Here is a 13288-nt window from a genome sequence, read left to right on the forward strand (position 1 = left end):
TTCCTTGATATTGTCATTTGTGATTATAACAAAATTTTAGATGTCTAGGGACGTCAGCTACACAATTTAGATCAAGACAGAGGGAGACGGCCGCACAGAGCGGGCTTCATATGCTTATGACTAGGAAATCCATCTCTGCTCTAATGAGTGCAGAGAAAAGATGGGACCTTGGAACCAATGCCCCCGAGTGAAACCATATGTTGGCATTCAATAACCATGTAGGTCAGAAACGCTGATTCATCCTGTCCAGGAATAGCGGTCCATGTAGAATTTATTTTTAAGCTACATATTTAGTTGAATTAGAATGTGGGAAAGGGTGCTACGTCTGATGAATCTGGGAAAACCAATTAGTTTGTTACCCAGTAATAAAACTAAAGGACCACCAAGGTGTGTTTTGGCAATCTTGAAATGGTATTACTCTCAGTTTATACATATGTATAGTTTTTTTTCTTTTGATTATACAATAGCCAGATAGCCAGCAATTAAGGTGTTTTTTTTTTTCATTCTTGAGAAATTAGTAGACAAATTCTGACTCTCAAATGCACAGTCTAAACAAACTCTCTGATCTCAATCTGTATATATATATATTGTACATGACTGCTTGTAGGTATGAAATGCACTTCCGAATTGAAATCTCATGCAGCATACCCATGTGTTTGCATAGGAATGTTACAATTATTTCTACTGCAATTAAACAACAGGGGGTAGGACTCAAACAGTGTCATTTAGTCCTTCTGTCTCTTCATTTCAACAAGAGCAGTGCTAAGTAAAATAATAAAGTAATAACAATGATAATAATAATGTTTTTTAAACCAAAAGACACTACATTCTAGCATTAGGACCACACACAGAAATGATCTTTCAGCTTACAAAAGCACAACACATCACAAAAGCGCAGTGGAATACCTAATGGAGAAATACATCACAGTTATTTTAAGCAAGACCTGCTTTAAATTGACAAATATGACCACTTCCATTTTCTGTAGGACACTGTGTTTCGGTCTTATGGCTAACTTCATGTTCAAAAATGAAAACTGAAGGCGTCAACAGACAGAGCAGCATATCTACATGTGTGTATGTGTATATAGAGATTCATGTAAACACACATGCGTATGTATGCATTCATATGTCAGAAACAAAAGGAACAAGCTAATGAGTTGTTTCCTTCATTAAGCCTGTATATGAGTAATTTTTTTCTTAATTTGACAACCGACAGGCACCATCCTGAAATAAGTAATACAGGGTACTGAGTATCTCTCTCAGCAAACCAATGCCTCCAGTTCCTAAGAACATTGCGCAGTTTGACACTCCAATAGTACTGTACTCAGAGTAACAGCTCTTAGCTAGTTTCCCATTGCTTGTCAAATGTCCATTTGCTCTCTTTTTAAGGACACAGATAACATTGTCCATTGGTGATTTAAAAATTTTTTTAAAAATAATTAAGAAAATGGAAAAAAATCCTCAGGGGAGGACCAAAATTAAAAAAAAAACAAAAAAACACTACCCCCTCACCATGTTGGTTAGGGAAAGTTACAACTGTAGCACTCATGCCATTATGCTAAGTGTACAGAGTCTGTTATGTAAGCAACCATAACTTTCACTGAGCGTGTGTAAATATTTAAACAGATTTCTTAAATATTTTTAACTTCTAATTTGTATTTTATGGTAAGGCAATGTACTAATTCTGTTTATGGCTTACATTGACGTGTTACATTATGTACATAATTACAGCTGCTGTAAATTAATAGTCAATAGATACAAATAATTGCTTAGGGTTTTTGTCTTAATTTTGTCTATTTATTTTTTACTAAGTATGTTTACTGGAGTGCCCCAGCAGAGTAATTTAAACACCCTTTTGCATAAATGATTTGGGAATCCCAGACAGAAGGGTTTCTATTGCTGTTTCTCACATAAAGGTATGAATATGTATAACACACACACACACACACACACACACACACACACACACACACACAAACACACACACACCCCATCTTCTACTCCTAGTTTTTCACTCCCATTTTCTCACTTTCAGTGAGAAATATAGCATTGTTTTGGTATCATACTAACAACCAAGAGATGCTGTAGAAATGGCAAATGGAAAAAAGAAGACATGGTTAGGGTTAACTTAATAGTTTTTCTATGCTAGAGTAAAAGAAGCCAAAGTTTGCAAACTGTAGCTATTCCCCAAAACTAGAGGTTTATAGCAGCACTGAAGATAACAAAAGGTTTATTCATACCAGCTCCAGAAATTTGTTACATACAATGCATGCTAGAAGAAGTTTTTTTTAAGTATATAGTAGCATTTTGTCTTTAGATAGTATTATTCCTTTCAACCAAAGACTCCAGAATTATTTTTCAAAAGGATAGAACATAAAAGAATGAAGAAAAGATATGGAAAAAAGGACACTGCTTCACACCAAAGTTTAAATAATTTTTCCAAATGCAGTAGGAAGATGGTTTTAAAAATTAGAAAGGAGTCAATAGAGAGCAAATTCAGATGCTGCCCTGAGCAAATTATTGTCTGTTTGTGTGTTTGTTTGGTTTTTTTAAGTTGGGAAAAAAATAAACCTGTACCCTTAAATAGCTTTAGTTCTTGGAAATTCATTGAGAACATTTCTCTAGATATGTGCCAAGATTTTGACATCAATTTTTAATTTTATTTAAGAAGTAATTTTTGATAAACATCCAAAACTATGAAAAACTAAAGTTTATTTTGAGTTCTAAAGCAGATGCCACTCCCTGTCACACCATCGTACATCTGATGACACATCTCTGTCATTGCCCCATTTGGATCAAGTCAACATTTCCATCAGCTTGCAATCTTTTCCATTTCATGTTTTGGCTCAGTGACCAAGAGTCCAGTCACATTCATTTTGAACACAAGTCACTCCAGTTGCCCTATAATCTAAATTCCACGCCACTTAACACTTTTTCTTTGCATGGGTGTTTAAATAGTTCTGTTATGGAATTGTCCCTGCATAGTTCTGAACTGTCCTTTTATAAAAAGTGATGTTCTAGTTTCTTCACAATGTAGTGATTATCAGCCTTACGATGACCTTGTAGCCTTTCTGAAAACACACATCATGCACACTCCCCAACAACTAGAAAATGCAGAGCACTAGCGGGATTCATTGCATCGTTTTTTCACATCTTTCTAAAAGCCGGACTTCTAAAATCTCTGGGATACATGCGGTAGTAAAAATCAAGAGGATTATCAATGAATAGCACATAAGAATTATTTTCATGAATTTCAATATTGCAGCCAGTTTCAGCATGTAAATATATAACAATGTTGGCTAGTGTGTAATTCTTGAGCTAAGTAATATAAATAAAAGTTAAAAGTTCTATGTGTGGTTTTATTTTGCATAAATGTCCACATGCTTGGCATATATTATTAACAATTTTGTGAGAAACATGGGATTTTAGAAGCTCAGAACCCACTGCCTTGAAGACTTCAACTTGGGTTCTTATGCGACGCCTACAAGCAATGTTCTGCACACACACATACACACACACAATGCACTAACTCTCAGTTTTCTTGTCTGTAAACTTGAGGCATACATTTACCTTACTCTAAGGATGTTGTAAAGAAGAGATGACAGAGCTCCTAACACAGTACAAGTCACAGTAAGTGGTCTATAAATGATATATGCTCCTTTTTAAAAAATTAATTATAACCCTTTCACATACAGCATATATTTCGCAGACGTTTGTTCCACCTCTGAAATGTCTTAGCAATTACTGTGTTCCGTCAGTTTAGCTATCAATATTGTATGTTAGAAGTAACCAATTAAGAACTGGATGGCCTTTCTTCATGAAAACAGGATAAACATAAGACTTTATTTATGTAAGCTTCAACATGTATCTGAAGCTGAATAATTAGCTGGGATCTGTGGATCTTTAATACAATCCTAGTAGAAAACTGAACACGAGTTCAACAAAAATAACTATCTTGCTTATGTGTTTAGAAGTCCACCTTGGACTCACCCCCAAATTATTACAAATGTTTTCTACTTCCTCACTAAAATGGCATGAGCAGGCTTATCCGGTGTTTACTTACTTGGTCACTTTTCAAGAAACATTTGCGTCAAGCCTATCCACAGGGCTTTCTGACATGGGGAAAGCAGAGGTGAACATTCATGACCTCTGACCACCATACACAGCTGAACTCCTTAGATCCAACATATACTTTAGTGACAAACCCGGTATCCTTCACCCTTAGTTATTTTGAAATTCCAAACATTATTTTTGTGGAAGATGTCAGCACACAGTTATCGAGGAAAGTCACAGGTTTAAAGTCATCATGGATCTCAAAGAGTAAGTGCTATGGAAAATATACATTTATAAGATTTATGAGGGCTCTGCTCTTCATGCTTACGTTACAAATTAGCATCTAGGCATATGAAAAACAATTGCACTGGATAGCTTGTGTGTGTAGGTCTGTGTGTGCATACATGTGTGCTTGTGTGGGTGTGTTTCACATTTTGATAAGAAATGATAAAGCTGCCAAGGCAATCTCAGAAATACAGTCTTCTATTTCAGAAGGATTGAGGTAAATAAAAATATCTTTTAAAATAAAATGGGACAGTTTTTCAAAGGTTAAGAAGAAAAACAATAGGTTGCCTGTCAATTAAAAACTTAAACTCAGTGCACTGATTATAACCTGGGGAAATGGCGCGGCACAGAACAGATGGCACAGTGACACGTAGAAGGCCAGGTTCAGGACCCTGCCGAGGGAATGCTAAAGCAGCTACTTCATTGCTAAAGCTGAGAGGCCAGTGACAACAGCCAAAGAAGCAATCAGAATGATCTACGTCAACAAAGAAATTTACCTTTGCCTGCGTAGTTTCACTTAAGAAGTAAGACTCGCTGCCATGTTCCTAGTTGGAACCCACTTAGTCTGTGGTCAGTCCAGAGCCAGAAATGATATGGAAATCCAGAGGATGGATTTGTTATGAGAATTTAACATTCCCTGAAGGAGGCATACCCTGTACTCCTATATCTGGAAGAGGAGTGCCACTCAACCACTTTGAAGGATTGCATTCTCGTGTTGCTGGGTTAATGTTAGACTGCAAGAAACCCAACCCTCACATCAACCCCCCACTGTAGAAATGATTTTCCCCATTGTAGCTACTCATGGGATGCTCAGAAAGACTCATGTGCTCAAGTGGGAACAGTGAGAATCTATAACTGCAGTGCTCAAGCTGAGTTGAAAAATAACATCTTAAGACCTCCAGGGGTATGCATAGACAAGTTTCCATGCCTCTGTAATTGTGACAATATCAATCTTCTCCCGTTTCATATGGGCTTGCATCTCTCAAATTTAAGAAAATTTGTTCTAGAATGTGTGTGTGTGTGTGTGTGTGTGTGTGTGTGTATGCAGTCAAAGAAAATTGAAAAGTTTTCACTATGTGAACAGTCCTGTGTACAATCTTGCAAAAGGCCTATATTTCTCCAGCCTGTCACCTGGATAAGAATTTCTTGACCCCTTGCACCAATTTCCAGATCTATCCATCATTGATGTAGGCTTAACTGAGAAATAGGCAAAGTCTCAGGTGAGACAGAGGTTGTTAAAATCCAAGGAATTGTTGGGAATACAGTGGAAAGAAATGCCGGGCAGGAGTGCAGAGTTGAAGGGCACTCTGACTCCATCTATGGTTTGAGGATGCCAGTAATGGACATAAGGACAGAAATCAAGTGGATAATAGAAGCTACTGACCAAACCCCACTCCCATCATACACATCCAGTGACCACAACTGGAGTGAGTACCTAACCAAAATTTTATCTGTGGTCTGGGTTGAGAGCACATATGTGTTTATATCCTCAGAACACACACACACACACACACACACACACACACACACACACACACACACACACACCAAAACAAACAAACAAAGCAAAGCAAACGAAAAACTCTGGCATGGCTCATGTGCAAGGAGGTGGACATCTGTGAGCTCACTGGGCCAGCCAGTAAGCCGAACTTGCCTATTTCTCAGTTAAGTCTACATCAATGATGGATAGATCTGGAAATTGGTGCAGGGGGTCAAGGAATTCTTAGGCAGGTGACAGGCTGGAGAAATATAGGCCCATATTCAGTCAAAGGTTCTGTCTTAAACAAACCAAAAACTAAGTCAAAAGCAATAAAAGAAAAAGACTTGTGTGTTCCTTTTCTGGCCTCCACATGAGCACAACTGTATATGCACAACTGTGTAGGAACCAAGCCCGACTGGGCTGCCTGCCTGTCTTGCTGTTTCATATCCTGTTTCTAGCAGCTTCCATGTCTGTGTTTATCTTGGTTAGCTAGTCATGTTTACTGCTCTGAGAATGCACCCCTTTTCCTCCTGTGTGCAATCACCTCTTGAGGGATTGCACCTGGGAGGAGGATTCCTGTTTTGCTGCCTATAAGAAGGCTCTTTGGAACTCTGCGAATAATAAACCGCTACCGCGGCTGCTGCTGTGGCTGCTACTCTCTTAACACGAAGGACCCGCTGTGTTAGTGTGTCTGTGTGTGTGTGTGTGTGTGTGTGTGTGTGTGTGTGTGTGTATGTGTACGTGTGCGCATGAGTTAAATCTGCAGTCCCTTGCCGCCCTGGACTCCGTACAGCAGTGGCGCGGGCGCCACAAGTGGAGGTCCCACCGAGCTCAGTGAAGGAAAGGAGGAAGCTGACAGATCGCCCACGGAAGCTGGCCAGCGCCTCAGGGAGGTAGGAAATGGGCGTGTTGAAAATAGGTGCCACAGGTTCTTTCACGGTTCTGGTGGGCTAGTGATTAAGGCGCCAGGAAAATAGGTGCCGCAAGTTCGTCCATGGTTCTGGTGGGCTAGTGATTAAGGCGCCGGGAAAATAGGTGTCACAGGTTCTTCCACGGTTCTGGTGGGCTAGTGATTAAGGCGCCGGGATAATAGGTGCCGCGGGTTCATCCACGGTTCTGGTGGGCTAGTGATTAAGGCGCTGGGATTAAGTATGAGAGTGTTAAAATGGGTGCTGCAGGTTCATCCACGGTTCTGGTGGATCAAGTAGTGAGATTGTTAGAGGATTAAGGCACCGGGATTAAGCATGAGAGTGTTAAAGATTTTATAAAAACAATGGAATTGAGTAGTCCTTGGTTTATGGTATCGGGAGAGCTAAATATCCAAGATTGGGATCAGGTGAAGCCTGATCTCCAGAGGACTTTACGAAATGAAGGGTCCAACAGTGTTCCTATTGCTACCTTTTCATTATGGCGTCTTGTTAGAAATGCGCTTAGGAGCGAGGATGAGAAAATAAGAGAGCAGCTAGAAAGTTTGGAACTTGCCCTAAATGAAGTGTAGGAGGGGCAATCTGTAAAATCTTTGGCCCCATCTGAGGTTGCCTCTGAAATATCTTCTTCTAATTCTGAGGAGGAAGAGGCAACTTTAACCTCTGAGATACGGTCCCTAAAGAAGAAGTTGAAAGAGTGTAAAATTAAAGGAAAATAAACTAGAGGAGAGCGGCCCCCGGTTTATAACCCAGATTATTGAAGTCAATTGTCTTTGGAAAAGCCTTCTGCTCCCCCTCGGGGAGTAGTTCTTCCAGTAGTCGAAGTGCCTCACCCAACTAACCCAGGGCAAACGCAGAGACAGCATGAAGCCCTCCAGTTTAAAGACATAAAACAACTTAAGGAGGCAGTTATGGCCTATGGTCCACATGCCCCTTTTATGACTGCCATTTTTGAATCCTTCACAGGACAATTCTTAACACCTAGTGATTGGCAACAAATGTGTAGAGCAGTCCTCAGGGGGGTGATTATTTGCTTTGGCGCAGTGATTATCAAGAACAGTGTATTCAGACCGCCGCACATAATGCAGCAGCTGGGGTTCCGCAGAGGAACGTGGATGTGCTAGCAGGCATGGGTTTGTATACTGAACTTAGTGCCCAGATACAATATGACCCAGCTGTGTATGCGCAGATTGCAACTTGCGCCACGAGGGCTTGGAAGTCCTTGCCTAATAAGAGGGCAGGAGAACAGCTGTCTAAAGTGGTCCACGGACCCTCGGAGCCCTTCCAGGAATTTGTTGATCACCTTATGCAATTGGCAGGAAGGATTTTTGGAGAAGTGGAAGGAGCCATGCCTATTATTAAACAATTGGCCTTTGAAAATGCTAATATGAATTGTAAGGAAGCCCTTCGGCCTTATAAATACAAAAGTGTGAATGACTATCTGAAACTTTGCCGAAGTATAGATACTACTCACATAATGGGACAAGTATTAGCTTCTGCTGTTCAGGGACAGTCAACTTCTGGAGGAGTCTGGCCAAAAACATGTTTCAGATGTGGCCAGATAGGACACCTTAAGAGAGAATGTACTCGAAGGGAGACTGGACAAGTTTGAGATAGAGTTGATCATCCTAAGCCAGGTTTGTGTCCTTGTTGCCAACAAGGGTATCATTGGGGGAATAAGCGCCACTCTAAGACAAATAGGCAAGGGAGGCCATTGCAGGGAAACGGGCCCCAGGGTCAGCTCCGGGCCCTGTCAAGACAGGTGTGCAGAGCATTGCAGATACCTGCCCTTCAAATGATTCAGCCTATGCATTCTATCCTCCAAAGAAACCCATTTTTATCCGAGATATCACCCGGGGGACAGCAGACAGCGCAGGATTGGACCTCTGTACCTCCACCAGAGTCATATTAACACCTCAGATGGGCCCCTAGGCCTTTGGGACCGGAATTTTTGATCCGTTACCTGATGGCTCATTGGGACTGTTGCTGGGTCAAAGTAGTGCCCTTATGAGAGATCTTAAAGTTATTCCTGGAGTCATTGATGCTGATACAAGGGGAGAAATAAAAATTATGGTGAAAACTACTAAGGATATTCTGGTGATTCCCTAAGGAGCCCATATAGCTCAAATAATCCTAGTGCCTCAGTTCCGAACAACCAACCCATTTTTAAAGGAAAAGAGAGACGAGGGAGGGTTCGGCTCTACTGGGTCAGTGGCTTATTGGAGTGCAACCCTTAATGACCGTCCTATGCTTACACTGAAAATTGATAGCAGAGACTTTAAAGGCCTACTGGACATGGGAGCAGACACCTCTGTCCTTACTCTCTCCTATTGGCCTATGGCCTGGCCACTACAACAAACAAATACCCAATTGCAAGGAGTGGGAACAGCCAACACTCCTTTTCGCAGTACTAAGATGTTGACTTGGAAGGATGAGGAGGGACATCAGGGAATATTTCAGCCATATGTCCTCCCTCATATTCCTATTAATTTATGGGGAAGGGATATACTGGAAGGAATGGGGGCTGTACTGACCACACAGCCAGTACAAAGAATGTTAAATCAACAAGGATTTTGTCCAGGACAAGGTTTAGGCAAAAACCTACAGGGCAATAGCTGTCCTGTTTCAGACCAAGAGATAATTCTCCGCCATCTTTCTGATAAACAGAGGCTAGGGTATTTTCCATAGGGGCCATTGTTGAACAGCCTTCAATTCCCACTATTCCTATTAACTGGAAAAATGATACGCCAATTTGGGTTGAGCAATGACCCCTGTCTAAAGAGAAGTTGGAGGCTGCTAATATGCTTGTACAAGAGCAGCTCGCTCTAGGTCTTATTATACATTCTACATCCCCTTGGAACACACCTATTTTTGTTATCAAAAAGAAATCAGGAAAATGGAGATTGTTACAGGACCTTAGAGCTGTCAATACTATGATGGTAGTTATGGGGGCCACTCAACCTGGCCTCCCTGTTCCATTAGCCATTCCTAAGCATTGGCATATGGTTGTAATTGACTTGAAAGATTGTTTCTTTACTATTCCCCTACATCCCAATGATTCACAATGGTTTGCCTTTAGTGTTCCCTCTGTTAATTTGTGAGAACCTTATAAAAGATACCAATGGGTAGTATTGCCTCAGTGTACGGCTCATAGTCCCACCAAAGATCAAGCCACCCAAATAGTTAAAGACTGTCCATCTTGTGCAGAGTTCCTTCCAATTCTGCAAACTGGGGTCAATCCTAAAGGGCTCCTGCCGAATCATATTTGGCAAACGGATGTAACTCACTTTCCCAGCTTTGGTAAATTACAATATGTTCATGTGTCTATAGACACATATTCAGGTTTACTTTTTGCTTCAGCTCACTCAAGGGAAAAAGATACGAAACATTAAGGAACATCTGCTCTTGGCTTTCGCTTATATGGGCACTCCCAAGCAAAAAAAAAAACTGATAATGGCCCTGCATATATTAGTGCTGGTCTTGCCAAGTTTCTAGATGACTACGAGATCATTCATAAAACCGGGATCCCCTATAATCCCCAGGGACAAGCATTGGTAGAACGTGCACATCGCAACATTAAGGCTTCTCTTGCTAAAATAAAGAAGGCGGAGTATGGAGAAAAATCCTCCCCGCATTCTCAATTAGCATATATTTTGCATATTCTCAATTTTTAAACTATATGATTCAGGCTTATCTGCTGCAGATAGACATTGGAGACCTCCAAAGTCACATAAAGGACTGGTTAAATGGAAAGATATTTCCACTGGTCAGTGGAAGGGTCCGGACCCCATACTGGTGTGGGCCCAAGGGTCTGCTTGTGTCTTTCCACAGGACAATGAAGTACCAATCTGGGTTCCTGGGTGTTATGTGCGTCCTGTTGTTCCACAACAGTCAGCCCAGGAGACCGTTTGGGCTCTGGTGAAGAGCCCCCCGCATCCTGATGCCAGTATGGCTGTATTTGAGTAATTGCAGCCTGGGCACAGCTGCTATGCCTGAGCATCTGGAAAGGAGTAAAAATATAAGTTCAGCTATCTGTGCTGTAGCACCTTTCCTTGTTGTTGTTACTAATGACTCCCTTGAGGGGGAGACTTTAAATTGTTCCCTGCAGGTTTGCCATTTAAGAAGTTGCTAGAATGATCAGAAGACTGCAGTGGTGACATGGGGACACCTGCAGTGGTTCTCTTTCCTGTGGCGCATGATGGCTGACATGGCCTGGTGATCTATCAGGAAAGAAGAGATTTCGGAAGTACTGCTGCTGTTATTGTCACCATTGCTGTAGCAGCTACTGCTGCCACTGCTGCTGCAGGCATTGCCATTTCTCAGTCTGTTAACTACTGTGCACACAATGGATAAACTCTCAGGAGAGGTGGCCAGTGTGTTGGTTACTCAGAAGTCTCTAAATTCTATGATACAATTGGCTATCTAAAATCTTAATCAGAGAAGCCTTATTACAGGAGACTAGAGTTCCACCCATTACGGAGGATGCCTTCATAAAGGGCCTACAGATGTGGGAAGCTTGCTAAAAAGCTGAAGTGATGCTATCGTGCTAGGCATCCTGGTATGTGCCTTAGGAGGTTTTCTGTTCTGGAGCCTCTGCTGCATAAGAACGCAACAGGCATTTCAACAGTTCCATGCACAACATGTCCTCGTGCCTTTGGCAGGGGATAACCCCACTGCCCTGGCTTGGCTGAGCCTTGATAAATGAGTATCCAATGATGGGTAAGACCAAGGAGGTACCTATTGACCTAAGACAGGAGGGTTTTGAAGTACAAAGCCTTTTCAATGATGGGTAAGATAGGAAACCAATGTCCTGGCAACCTAAAACAGGAGCTCATTTGTATTTTATATAAAGGAGGGACCTGTAGGAACCAGGCCCGACTGGGCTGCCTGCCTGTCTTGCTGTTTCATGTCCTGTTTCTAGCAGCTTCCATGTCTGTGTTTATCTTGGTTAGCTAGTCATGTTTACTGCTCTGAGAAAGAGCCCCTCCCTTCCTCGACACTTTTCCTCCTGTGTGCAACCACCTCTTGAGGGATTGCACCTGGGAGGGGGATTCCTGTTTTGCTGCCTATAAGAAGGCTCTTTGGAACTCTGTGAATAATAAACTGCTGCCGCGGCTGCTGCTGTGGCTGCTGCTCTCTTAACATGAAGGACCCGCTGTGTTAGTGTGTGTGTGTGTGTGTGTGTGTGTGTGTGTGTGTGTGTGTGTATGAGTTAAATCTGCAGTCCTTCGCCCTGGACTTGATACCACGGTGGCGCTGGCGCCACACAACTGCAGTCATATGTACATATTACACACACAAACTCACACATACAAATACACACACACATACATACATATACGTTTACACACTCCAAAATTTTCTAAAATGAAAAAACAAGTGAGCGGGAAGCAACTAAATATGGAGATGTTTGGTCCTGTCTACAATAAGACTACTGTTGATAGAACAGATTGAAAATCAATTTGTAGTAGTGAGCTGAAGGGTCTGGTCCCAACCTTTGTGTTCTAGGAGAACACGAAGGAGAGAGGAAGAAAACCAGGAAGATGCAAGTGGAGAAAGGAAAGATGACGTTTGGAAATGGGTCCAGGCCCTGATACTCCCAACCCTGCAGCATGTGCTATATTATGATCACACAATAGATTGTGGCAGGAACTAGTGTGCCACACAGAACATAGTAAGGCCACAGCTTGCACTGCATGCCCAACTTGCTGACTCCTAACCTCAGGCACTCAGCCCCGCCCCCCTTTGCTTTGCTGCTACACACCTCACTGCGGCTTCAGTGTAGCTTTGGGGCCTTGGAGTTCTTTCAGAGGGAAGTCAGAAACAAGGCCACACTTATAAATGAAAGAGTTGAAGGAAAGTTTCCTTCCCAAGCTTCCTTTATATCTGTGGTGACGGAGCATACATGTGGGATTCAGAGGACAGCTTTGGGAAGTCAGCTGTCTCTTTAAAGCACTTTATTGAACCAGGCGCATGTAGCAAGCTCCTTTACTCCCTGAGCCATTTCTTCTGCCCTAGTTTTGTATTATTTTCTCCATATCTTGAAAAGCCATGAACTTCCAGATTCTGAAGTCTAGATACTTTGGTTGCCATCCCCAATTTACTGAAGAGGAGAGGAGTGTTTAAATCACACAAACGAGTACCTTAAATGTATCATCTATAGAATCTGAAAGCCCAGCTTTCTCCCTCTAAATAGGCTTCTATTTTCTCAGCCCTCATTAAAACCAACTTTCAGGCAGCCAATGTGATGTGAACAGTGCCTTGACTTCCAGAGGTGATGGACTTCATACTGTGAGCTAATGCAAATTTTTGCAGTTCTTGTCCCAGGAGGGGAAGAGAAAGGAAGAACCAGAATTCAATAGGAGGGGGTAGGATAGGGAAATGATAAGGACGGAAGGAAATGGGAAGGGAAAAGAGAAGAAGAAGAGGCAAGGCAAGGCAAGGGGGAAGAGCTGGGTATGGTGGTGCAGGACTTCAATCCCAGCACTCAGGGAGGCAGAGGTAGGTGTGAATATCTGTGATTTCAGGACAGTCATGGCTACTC

This window comes from Acomys russatus, chromosome 25, assembly GCF_903995435.1.
Source record: "Acomys russatus chromosome 25, mAcoRus1.1, whole genome shotgun sequence".
NCBI lineage: Eukaryota > Metazoa > Chordata > Mammalia > Rodentia > Muridae > Acomys > Acomys russatus.